General features: G+C 52.2%; 1 long non-coding RNA gene and 1 pseudogene across 1 annotated transcript; both read right to left on the bottom strand.

Annotated features, from left to right (window-relative positions):
- Positions 1-204: 204 nt before the first annotated feature.
- Positions 205-2,743, bottom strand: LOC144193092 (uncharacterized). Its single transcript, XR_013325602.1, has 3 exons — positions 2,612-2,743; positions 897-941; positions 205-400 (listed from the first exon to the last, which is right to left on the bottom strand). It is a non-coding gene; the product is annotated as an uncharacterized LOC144193092 (long non-coding RNA).
- Positions 2,744-5,080: 2,337 nt separating this feature from the next.
- The window catches only part of LOC144193093 (titin-like), a 41,963-nt pseudogene continuing 35,502 nt past the window's right edge, over positions 5,081-11,541 (bottom strand).

Here is an 11,541-nt window from a genome sequence, read left to right as displayed (position 1 = left end):
CCAGGGCTCTGGCAAGTGGTCGTGCGTTATCCCATTGTGAGGACATTTGTGTGCATCATTTTCGGAATATTTTGAAGGGAATATGAAAGCAAACAGCCCATCGATAGTGAAAATCAGGTTGGAAGCGGAATAAACAGCGAACCCGGCCGGCCGGGAAAAAGGAAGATATGAAAATGCAGAACAAAATTAGAATTATGGTTAGTGTAAGGTTAGATTAAACTTATTTTCCAAGTTTATTTAAAAAATGTTGTTTTGAAACGAGCGTGTTGATGTGCAAAAAGGGTTGGAGTCCATCTCTCTCTCTCTCCCTGGAAAACAGATGGATAGACGGCCTCCTGGCACGCCTACCGGGAATCGTCCTGGTCTTTAGATTCTTCGTCTGACGACAACTCGTGCCACTCTGGATGACAAAATGGGGGGGGGGGGGGGGGGAAGTGCCATCTATCACACAAACCGAAAGCCTTTTAATGACCGACTCTGTGTGTGTGTGTGTGTGTGGGGGGGGGGGAGGTGTCACCTCTTTTGGGGCGCCACATTACTGGACAATATTGCAGGGTTTTTGGGTCGGAAAAAAATAATTGCAGGGTGCACTTTTTCCAAACGGCCACAAGATGGCAGCAAGAGATCATATTACTGGGAAGTAATTTTCAAATCAAAGAGGGTGTGGCTGAGTTTTTGGTCGGGAAAATAATTGTATGGTGAACTTTTTCAAAACAGCCACAAGATGGCAGGTAGAGACCATATTAATGGGAAATACTTTTTAAATCAAAGCGTATGGGAGGCATTTTGGGTTTCAAGACCAATTGCGGGTTATGTCATCAATCATGCCTACGAATAAACTAGTTTGAGGGTTAGAGTTAGTCAATTAAAAGTCAAATCAATTCAAAGAAACTTACATGAGACGACATCTTGAGACGACTTGCGTTGGCGCCCAGAAGAACCTGTAAAGTGGTATGGAGTTAGAACGTGTTTCCCAAACTATTTACAGCTGCAGTACTTTTTACCTTGAAAAAAATACAAGGCACAACAATATATATTATCATTTAAAATTGACAATATATAGTGGTAGCTCGACATACGAGCAATTAGAGATACGAGTAAAGTTTCGAGCAAATAATCTCTAGATACAAGACCAATTTCGAGATACGAGAAAGCAAGACATGTAGCTGTTTGACTATAGCGCACTAGTCTTTTTTGCTGCATCTCTTTCGTGTATAACAGTGTTTTCCCCCCGTCGCTCGCGCAAATGGCGTAGCGATCTCTATTACGAGGAATATATATTACTTATCGTTGGCAAGTGGTCGTGCGTTATCCCATTGTGAGGACATTTGTGTGCATCATTTTCGGAATATTTTGAAGGGAATATGAAAGCAAACAGCCCATCGATAGTGAAAATCAGGTTGGAAGCGGAATAAACAGCGAACCCGGCCGGCCGGGAAAAAGGAAGATATGAAAATGCAGAACAAAATTAGAATTATGTTTAGTGTAAGGTTAGATTAAACTTATTTTCCAAGTTTATTTAAAAAATGTTGCTTTGAAACGAGCCTGTTGATGTGAAAAAAGGGTTGGAGTCCATCTCTCTCTCTCTCTCCCCCTTCAAAAATCTGTATAATTTTAGTACTACTATAAAACACATTTTAATAACATTAAACACTAGTTTTGTGTTACTTTGTCAATAGATGGTGGATTAGAAGAAATACAACATTGTTTCAATCCAATATCCTCTTGTTTTTTTTCCCAGAGGGTGGGAAAGGATTAACATCCAGCCCCCTTCGAAATCTGTATAATTTTAGTACTACTATTACTATGAACACCCGAATAATAGTAGGCACCGGAATAATAGTAGGCACCGGAATAATAGTAGGCAGTGGAAAATTGCAAAGATAATGAATATTAGTAGTAGTAGTATTATTCGGGTCTTCATAGTACTATTGTTCGGCTCTTCATAGTACTACTGTTAGGGTCTTCATAGTACTATTATCCGGGTCTTCAAAGTAAACATTTTGGTAATATTAAACTACTATTTTTGTGTTACTTTATAAATATATGTCGAATTAGAAGAAATAAAACGTTATTTTCCAATTCAATATCCTGTCTTTTGTTTTTCAGAGGGTGGCAATAAACCCCATTTCTCTCTGTATCTCTCTCTCCCTCCCCTTCAAAATCTGTATAATTTAAGCACTACTATTAAACACATTTTAGTAATATTAACCCACTAGACATGTTACTTTGTCAATAAATGGCAGATTAGAGGAACGAACGAATGAACTTTTTTTTAATAGTCGCCATTTTGAACAAAAGCCTCACGTCCGGAATGCTAACATTTAAATGGGCAAATTCGAGGTCTATCACGCCTACCAAAAAAGGTTACAGGTTAAAATGCTACTAAAGCCGAAAGAACGTCCCACTAAACGCAATAAAGAGAGAGAAATCAATTGCAAGGAGATAATTACCAAACCTCAAAGCCAAACGCCGACCAGACATGGCGGCCATGTGGTCAATACAGTAACTTACTACGGTCATGATTCGGGCAACATTGCAACTGCGGCGCATGTACAACACAGAGATACAAATAGCCAACTTTAGAGTTATTAGGATAGAATGTACTCACGTTCTTTTACGGACGAACACAGTCCAAATTCTTCCGACAAACATTTGGAGCTCGCTAACATCGTGCCGTTTGAGAGGACCGTGGCGAAAAAGGAAGTGACGTCATTGCGTCCCTTCAAAATGGAGACTTCCGTTTTTCAAAATAAAATACTTATATGCGGTTATTTAATTTCTCGCGAGATTTTATACAGGTTCACAGTTGTACGCCGTAGGGGATATATCTTACATTTAACATGCAAGTAGTATCAGAACATTGCCCCTCGTAAACAAGTATAATTACAATGATTAGCGAAAACATTTAGTGAGTTTAATTTTATCTCTATAGTTTCGACCTCCGGACATTTTGGTTGCTTGTTTATAAATTGAAGAGTTTAAAGATTGAGTTGACAGTAACACTTCAAAATCGCTGTAAAAGATAAATAAATAAAAAGACGGTTTGTATGCTAACTCTCTCTCACAGTGGGCATGAATCTGAAAATGTGTGGGTGGGTTTCAGTTACAAAGGAATTTTTATATTAAGATTTTTTAAAGCTTGCTCGTCTTTTAATTCACATGATTTAGTACCTAGGCCTTGAGATCTTTGCGGTTTCTTGTGCAGCTAGGAAGAAGGAATAATGGGTCTCAAGATAAGTGTGGAATGTATAGAACGTATACAAGACTTGGGTGATATAATAAACAATGTACATTTTCAGAGTAAGAAATGGGAAAGGTATGCAGACTGGTGAGAGTGGATATATATTTTTTAACAATCACTCTAGTATACATTTAGCACTTCATATAAAATGTCCAAACCCTCCTTCTGGAGCCAATCATCAGCCTGTCATATATTCTGGGACTTGTTTCCCCTGGGGCCCTGTCAGAGACCCTCCTTTGTTAAAGGACAGCTCTCTGACACCAACTTCTTCAAACTAACGGGAACACGGGACAGTGACGATCGTGTGAGCAACAGATGAGCGTGGCGAATAGATGGGCTCCACCTTGGCTTTTTCTCATGAGACAAAGATGATTTGATAAAAAAAAGTGCAAGTAACGGTTTCTGGACATGGTGTTGTGGCGCACACGTACCTCCGTTGATGAAAGGTGTGAGCGTGACTTTGGCCTCGGCCGTCCAGTTGCCGTCGCCGGACGCAGAGGAGCCCGATGACAAGGACGCCGCGGCCTGCTCCGAGGTGACCTCCTTGGTGTCGTTGCAGGCCAGGAGTGTGAAGTTGCTTAAAACAGGAGTCTTAATATAATGTGCATTTCTAAAGAACACCCCGTCTATAATCTCTGTCCTCATCTTATGCTCTTCCATGATGTCTATAATATCTTCTCAACTAGCCTCAGTGTTCAACTGTTGTATTTTTCCATGATGCCTATAATCTCAACTTCTGTACTTTTCCGTGACATTGTGGGATAGACTTAGCCAACTGGCTTAATAATTGATTGTTCATGCCGAACCAGGTGGCCAAACTGGTTTTACAATTGCCTGTTAAGACAATGGGATGTAGGAAAGGCCAAACTAGCTGGCCTTGCAACTATTTGTTTAGATCGTAGAATGTAAGGTAGACTGGCCAACTTGATTTTATTATTGTTTGTTAAGATCGCGAAATGCAAGATAGTCCATCTAGCTGGCCTTGCAACTATTTGTTTAGATCGTAGAGTGTAAGGTAGACTGGCCAACTTGATTTTATTATTGTTTGTTAAGATCGCGAAATGCAAGATAGTCCATCTAGCTGGCCTTGCAACTATTTGTTTAGATCGTAGAGTGTAAGGTAGACTGGCCAACTTGATTTTATTATTGTTTGTTAAGATCGCGAAATGCAAGATAGTCCAACTAGCTGACCTTGCAATTGTTTGTTCGAATCACGCAATGTAAGATAGGCCACGGCATTTTGTGTGAGCTATAAAAAATATCGTGTTTGTATACAACTTAGTCCTGCAAATGTCTCACCATATCAGCCTAAAGTTTGTTTGCATAAACTCTATCCTACCTCGCTGTCTTAGAAATATTGCCCTCTTCTTGCTATATAAAGACGGACACACTGTTCATTCAGAGAGAGTTGCAGGAACATCGTGCTGAACAGGACTCCACTGTTAGAGCTTTTACTCTCCATTCTGCAGTCCGGTAATAAACCTATTTCCTATTGAAATTGTTCTCACTCTTTCTTAACCTGCGGCTGAAGTTGTATTCTCAGACCTATCAGACATCATGGTGAAATTCAATAAAGGCATCCTCCACCTCGAAAAGATAAGAGAGAACCACCGAGCCGAGCGCGAGATACCACCTCGCGCCTCGACCTCTCTTCCGCCGGCCGGTGCCTTTAAAATATAACACAGTCTCTGCCTCGTTTTTCCTTGGTGCACGGTTGGTAATTGCGTTGATCTGTTATTTCGGACCCAACAAGGAGGGACAAAACTGGGCGCTCCTGACAGCGCCACCCAGAAGTGATTCACAGTATTTTGGTCAGAAAACAGGCCAGAGAATGTGTGGTGCTGAAATCATGCTTTATTAAAACAAAACGACAAACAAACACTCAAGGAGGACCAAGTAAAGAAAAGAAGAAGAAAAAAAAAGCTTCCGCCGGCAGGCGCACGAGGCAATGCCGACTGAAAGCTACACACACACACACACACACAAACACGCTAACGAGCCAGATCCTCCGAGAGGGTACGCCACTATACTGCCCCCAGATATAGTCGGGCAACCAGGCTGGGGAAAGGCCCCGGGGACCATTGCGGGCGGGAGCGGCGCCACTATGTCAAGGGGAAAGAGCAGGCCACTCGCGCGCTCCGCTGGTCACAAAATGAATGGTCGCTCCGAGCCAAAGCAAGAGTGAAATCCGCCGAGGCCTCTCACGAGAGGGTGACGCAAGTGGCGCTGGGGGACTCGCCTTGGCGGGAAACAGTAATGGCGACACGAGTCAAAAAAAGCAGAGGTTGCTTTCACCGGTGATTGAACTTTGGCGGGGAGACGCTCCACCCGCCGAGGCCATCTTAGACATCAACGTAGCGTTGAGGCGCAGGGATTTGGTTTCCACGCTTGCCAGGGTATTCGTTCCGTGTGGGACTTTCCCCCGCTGAAGCGCATTTGCGTTCACTCTTTCACTTCATATTCTTGCTAGAAATAACAAGGCAGACATTTGGCATAACCGTCCGATCCGGCTATATACATTATGTACACGGAACTGCAAAAGTGTCGTCGTGTTTCAAAACAATTCGAGACGCTAGTTGGACGATGGACTAATGTCAATCCATGAATGTGAATGTCAATCCATGAATGCGAATGTCACTCCATGAATGTCAAATTTGGTACAAAAAAGTTCCTATTTACAAGAAGCTAAGTTCGGCTGCACGCTGGCTCTGCGAGATAGAAGAGGAGGCTTCCACGCGCACGCTCTTTGTCTCGGTGGAGCTAAAAGTGGTGGAGCGCGTGGCCGTGGTCTTCACCTGGACGGAAGAGGTTGAGAAAGCTTCGGTTTTTTGTTCCAGGTGTGTCGTCTCTTGGGTGGCTACTTCTGCATGGCCTGCGGGAATGGGAACAGCACGTTTGCCGGCGGGTACGTTTTCCGTGGCGTCACAATTGTAACTACTTACCGAGGAGGTTGAAAGCGGAAGTGGACGAATACTGACCCAGCTGGTTTCTGGCCTCCACGGTGTATTTTCCGCTTTCCGCTGCCGTCGCTCGGCGTATCTCCACAGAGTAGGCCTCGTCGGTGCGGCTCGTGGTCAAGTCGGATGTGGCCGAAACCTGCGAAGGACCGGGGCCACGTGAAGAACGGGGAGGAGGCGACTGGCAACGTTGGAGCGCAGAAAAAGGAAAATACTCACGGCCGAGTTGTCCTTGAACCCTAACCCCGATGCCGCTCCTTTCAATGATTTGATTTCAGCAACGGACGGCGGCGGCGGAGATTTGGCGCCAGGCGACTTGACGGCCTCCGGGGACTTCATCCTTTGCGGGCTTTTGACGGGTTCGGGGGACTTGATGCGTGTCGGCGTTTTGACGAGTTCGGGGGACTTGATGCGTGTCGGCGTTTTGACGGGTTCGGGGGACTTGATGCGTGTCGGCGTTTTGACGGGTTCGGGGGACTTGATCCGTGTCGGCGTTTTGACCGGTTCGGGGGACTTGATCCGTTGCGGCGTTTGGACATCTTCGGGGGACTTGATCCGCTGCGGCGTTTGGACATCTTCGGGGGACTTGATCCGCTGCGGCGTCTTGACCGGTTCAGGAGAGGAGAGAGACTCCATCGGCCGCCCGCTCTCGACAGGTTCGGGGCACTCGGCTTCGGGAGAGGCGACTCTCGGGAAGGCCGTCACTTTTTGCCGGGACTGGGATTTTCCAACAGTCAGAGTAAAATGGGCTTCCTGCTTACCGGCGGGATTTACTGCCATTAAAGTATAACTTCCTTGGTCGGACACCAGCACGGACAAGATCTCAAGGGAGGGGCCGTACCGCGTGGAGACGACACGGTGACGGGCAGAGGACCCCAGCTCCACGCCCCCGCGAAGCCATGCCACGGAAGGAGCCGGGTCACCGTCCAGGTCGCAGGTGAATCTGGCGGGATCTCTCTCCTCGACACTCAGAGACTGCGGCGTGTTCAGGATTTGGGCGGGCCGCGCTCTCTCCACCACCCCCACGGATTGGGCCGGCGATTCCTCGGCGGTCGTCGACGAGATGTGGTAGGCGTCCGGTCGGGTGGGATCGGCGGGACGGCATGACGGCGGCTCCTCGTCCCCGCGGGCGCAAGAGAAGGCGGCGTATCTCTCCACCACGTCCAAAGTGGCGCTGTCGGAGATCTCCCCTTTGATGTTTCCGCACACCACCGAGTAGGTGCCGGCGTCTGTGGTCACGCAGTCGTTGATCTGGAGCGTCAGCAGTCCGCCCGAGTTGGCGATGCGGTATTTGGCGCCCGGCACCACATCTTTGCCGTCATGAAACCACTTGACTCTGGGCTCCGGTTTGGCTTGGACGTTGAGGGTGAAACGGGCGTCGGAACCGGCGGCCACGCGTTGAGAGCGCAAGCGGATGCCCATGCGCGGGACGTGGTCCAGGCTGAAAGGAGACTCCGGCGTTGGCTGGACGCATCTCCGCTCAGACCTGAGCGTCTGCTTTCTCTCCTCGTAGCGGGAGAGAAAATCCACCTGGGGCAAGGCAGACTCCGACACCACCGGCTTTTCCCAGCGGGGAGTTTCGCTCTCCGCCTCGGGGAGCTTCTTGACAACTTTGGGGATATATTCGGCGGCGTGAAACGTCACGTGCTCGGACCAGGTGGACTCCGAAGCTCTTGCCGCCGCCGCCACCGCCGCCGACGCCGCCACCGCCACGCGGCGGGTGTCCTTTTGAAAACTTTGGCTCTTCTCCTCCAACTCCATTCGCTTGAGTTGGCTCTTGTAGGTGGTGATTCTGTGGGCGGTGGCGTGAGGTCGGAGTAGCTCCTGATCCTCTCTGTCTTCGTACACTCTCTGCTTCTGTCCGGGAGGTTTGCACGTGGCCTTGTCGTGGCGCTGACGCAGGTCGAGGAAGCTGGGGCCGGCTTCGTCTCCCGGTCGACGACGGCGCGCACCCTGACGGGCGACGACGCTCGGAAGCGCACGGGGCTCAGGCCGGGCGGGGAGGCCGAGTAGCCGAGCTCCGGCTCTCCCACCTCCAGGCGAAGGCGCTCCTCCTCCGTCCTCTTGACGGACAGATATTCGCCGACCGGCAGCAGCAGCAGCTCCTCGTCCGACAGGTCGCCCAGCGACCTTCTTCGCACTCGGCGGTAGAAGTCGGTTCCTGGGGAAGGCGTGCGGCGCCTGGAGGGCCTGACCGTCTCCAGGTCGTCCCGGGTGGCCGAGGGGATGCGCCACTTTGGCTTGTACTGGTCTTTGATCCTCACGGGCACCTCGTAGAAGCGCTCCCACCTGGAGAGACGAATCGGCTTCATCCTCTTGCGTTGGACTTTCTCCAGGGGCTCGGGGAACTCGTACTGGTCCCTGAGTTTCCTGTACCACTTCATGTAGGAGAGAGGCCGGAAGTGTTGGATCTCCATGTCCTCTTCCAGCGCCAGCGGGTCGAGGGGCCGCGGCGCCGGCACGTCGTAGGGCATGCGCAGTCTCTTCTCGTCGGCCCGTTTCTTTCTCTCCGCTTTCTCCAGCTTCACCTGGGCCTGGGTCTTTTCGCTCTTCTTAGTGGCCACGGCGGGCTTGTAGGCGGTGGCCGCCTCCCTGACCGCCTGTGCCGCGGCCGGCGGCAGAGGGAGGACCACGGTGTCGGTCAAAATCTGATGAAGCCGCACCTTCTTGTCCAGCGCTTCCTTTTGAGCCGAGCCCGGATCCTGCCTCGGTCCGCTCTCGTCGTCCCTCTTGACGCGAGCGACCCGTTCCACCCGAAGCGTGGCCTGGCAACTGGCCGATCCGGCCGAATTGGTGGCGGTCACCCTGTACAGGCCCGAGTCTTCGGGCAGAGTGTCTCTCACGTGTATAATGAAGTAATCCAAGCCTTCGTGGACCAGTTGGATAGACGGGCCAAAGGCCACGGGCGCGCCGTCCTTTTCCCACTTGAGTGCGGGGCGGCCCGACACCCGGATCTCGAAGCGAACGTCCTGGCCTTCCTTGCACTCCACGTTGGCCAGGAGACGCTTGAACATGGGCCTGAGGGTGAGGTCGGCCGGTTTGGGCCGAGGGACCACGGTGAGATGGGCCTTGCAGCTGTCGTCCCCGTACTTGTTGCGGGCCGTCACGCTGTATTCGGCGTCGTCGTCGTGGTCCGCCGCGCGGACGATGAGCTGGTACAGGCCCTTGTCGCTGAGGAAGGTGTACTTTTTGTCGTCCTCTCCCGGGATCAGCCTCTGGCCCGATTTGTGCCAGGTCACACGGGGCTCGGGGTGCACGGTGACGGTCACGCTGAAGCGCACGTCCTCGCCCACGTGGGCCCGGTGGTTGACAAGGGGCAGGGTGAACTCGGGCGGCTTCTGAAGCATTCGGGCCGCGTCCATTCGCCGCTTGGTCCTCTTGACGGCGCGGGCGGTGAAGAAGCGGCGGTAGGAGCGGACGCCGTCCACAAACAGCTCGCCGTAGACGCTGTCTTCGCCGTACTCGTTGACCACCTTGCAACTGTACGTGCCGTCGTCGGCCCTGGTCACGCCGGCTACGGCCAGGGTGGCCGTGCCGTCCTCGTAGTGGACGGCGTACTTGTCGCCGGCTTCCAGCTGCCTGACGCCGCAGTACCAAGTGACTTCGGTGGCGCCGTCGTAGTTGTCGATGTTGCAGACGAACTTGACGTCGTCGCCCTCGGCGGCCGCCCGGTGGCCCAGCTGGCCTCCCACCGGTCCGTGCTCGAAGGGGGCGATCTTCACCTTGGCCACCAGCACTCCGCGTTGGGATCTGACTGAGCCACCGCTGGCCACACGGGCCGCAGAGACCACCGTGCTCCATTCCTTCTAGGCGGCGGCCCGGTAGTACCGCCCGTGTCTGTCGCTGGGGATGCTTCTCCCGCTCAGACTTTCCGGGGGGCGGAGAGCCACGGGTGCGCCAGCGCCTCGGCGGAGGTCATGCGATGCTTGCGCTCTTTGGTCATCAGGCGGTCCGTAAAGTCCATGGCTTCCACGCTGACCGCTGGAAGGATTCGTCGTCGTAACCGTAGGCGGCGTTGGAAATGTTGTCGATCATCTGCTGGTGGGTCTCGGCCGCAAAGGGGTTGAGCCCGCAGAGGAGCACGTAGGCCAGGACGCCCACCGACCACATGTCGGTGACGGCGCTCACGGCATCGCCACGGTGGATCTCGGGGGTGGCGTACTCGGCGGTGGTGTACTGGATCTTGATCTGCTCTCCGGGCATCAGGTTCCTGGACTGGCCCAACTCGATGATTTTGACGCGGCTGCCGCTTCTGGTCTCGTACACCACGTTCTCGGGGCGGACGTCGAAATGCCCGTAGCTCTGAGCGTGCAGGAAGTGCAGGGCCGAGCAAATCTGCCGGAGGTAATTGGCAATTTCTTGCTCGTTGAGCTCAAAGTCGGCGGCGTGGAGGCGCTCGAAGATGTCCGCGCCCGAGACAAAGTCGTAGATCATCACCAGCTCCTCGGGGCTCTCAAAGGACTCGTGGAGGAGGAGGAAGTTGGCGTGCCTGGCCAGGTTGAGCGTGGCAATTTCCTTCTTGACCAGGGCCTGATCGGCACCCCGGACCTTGACAAATTTGGCCATGTAGGTCTTGTCGGAGCCGACGCTCACACAACGGTGGACGATGGCAAACTGACCCCTTCCCAGCTCTTCGGCGATGGCGAATTTGCCGTGCAGGTTCTTTGCGTCCGAGTGCGGCGCTTTGCCCCTGGGAACGTGCCCCGCCTCGTCCACCTCCCTGTCGTACAGCAGCACCCTGGATTTGTCCTCCTTGGTCACGACGGGGCCGCCGGCCTCGGACGGCGCGCTCTGTCCAAACTTGTTCTCGGCGATGACCCTGAACTGGTAGCCGGTCCCTCCGAAGAGGCCCACCACCGTGTAGCGGGTGTCGCGAGATTGAGCCACGCGCTCCCACCGCTCCGAGGTGGTGGGGCACTTCTCGATGACGTAGCTGACGACCTTGCTGCCGCCGTCGTTGGCCGGAGCCACCCAGTTCAGGGCCACCGAGTCTCTGGAGACGTCGCTGGCTTGGACGCCCCTGGGGGCGTCGGGCACATCCGCCACATCCAGCTCCACCGTCTGCTGATCGATTCCAAATCGGTTCTTGGCGCAGACGATGTAAAAGCCGGCGTCCTTCTTCTCCACGCCGTTGGGGAAGAGCAGAGAAGTGAAGGATCGCGTGACGATGACTTGGTAGTGGCCGTTGCTGTCGATGAGATCTTGCCCCTTCTGCCAGGTGATCCGGATCCGGCTTGCCTCCGAAAGGTATCTTGATGTTGACCATCTCTCCTCGCAGGGCAGGAATAGCTTCTTTGTCCTTCAGGTTCTTGGGGAGGTTGATATTAGCAGGAACTGCTC

Source organism: Stigmatopora nigra, unplaced genomic scaffold, assembly GCF_051989575.1.
Source record: "Stigmatopora nigra isolate UIUO_SnigA unplaced genomic scaffold, RoL_Snig_1.1 HiC_scaffold_65, whole genome shotgun sequence".
In the NCBI taxonomy this organism is placed as follows: Eukaryota; Metazoa; Chordata; class Actinopteri; order Syngnathiformes; family Syngnathidae; genus Stigmatopora; species Stigmatopora nigra.
The sequence above is the reverse complement of the archived record's forward strand: the minus strand, read 5'-3'. Positions and strand labels throughout refer to the sequence as shown.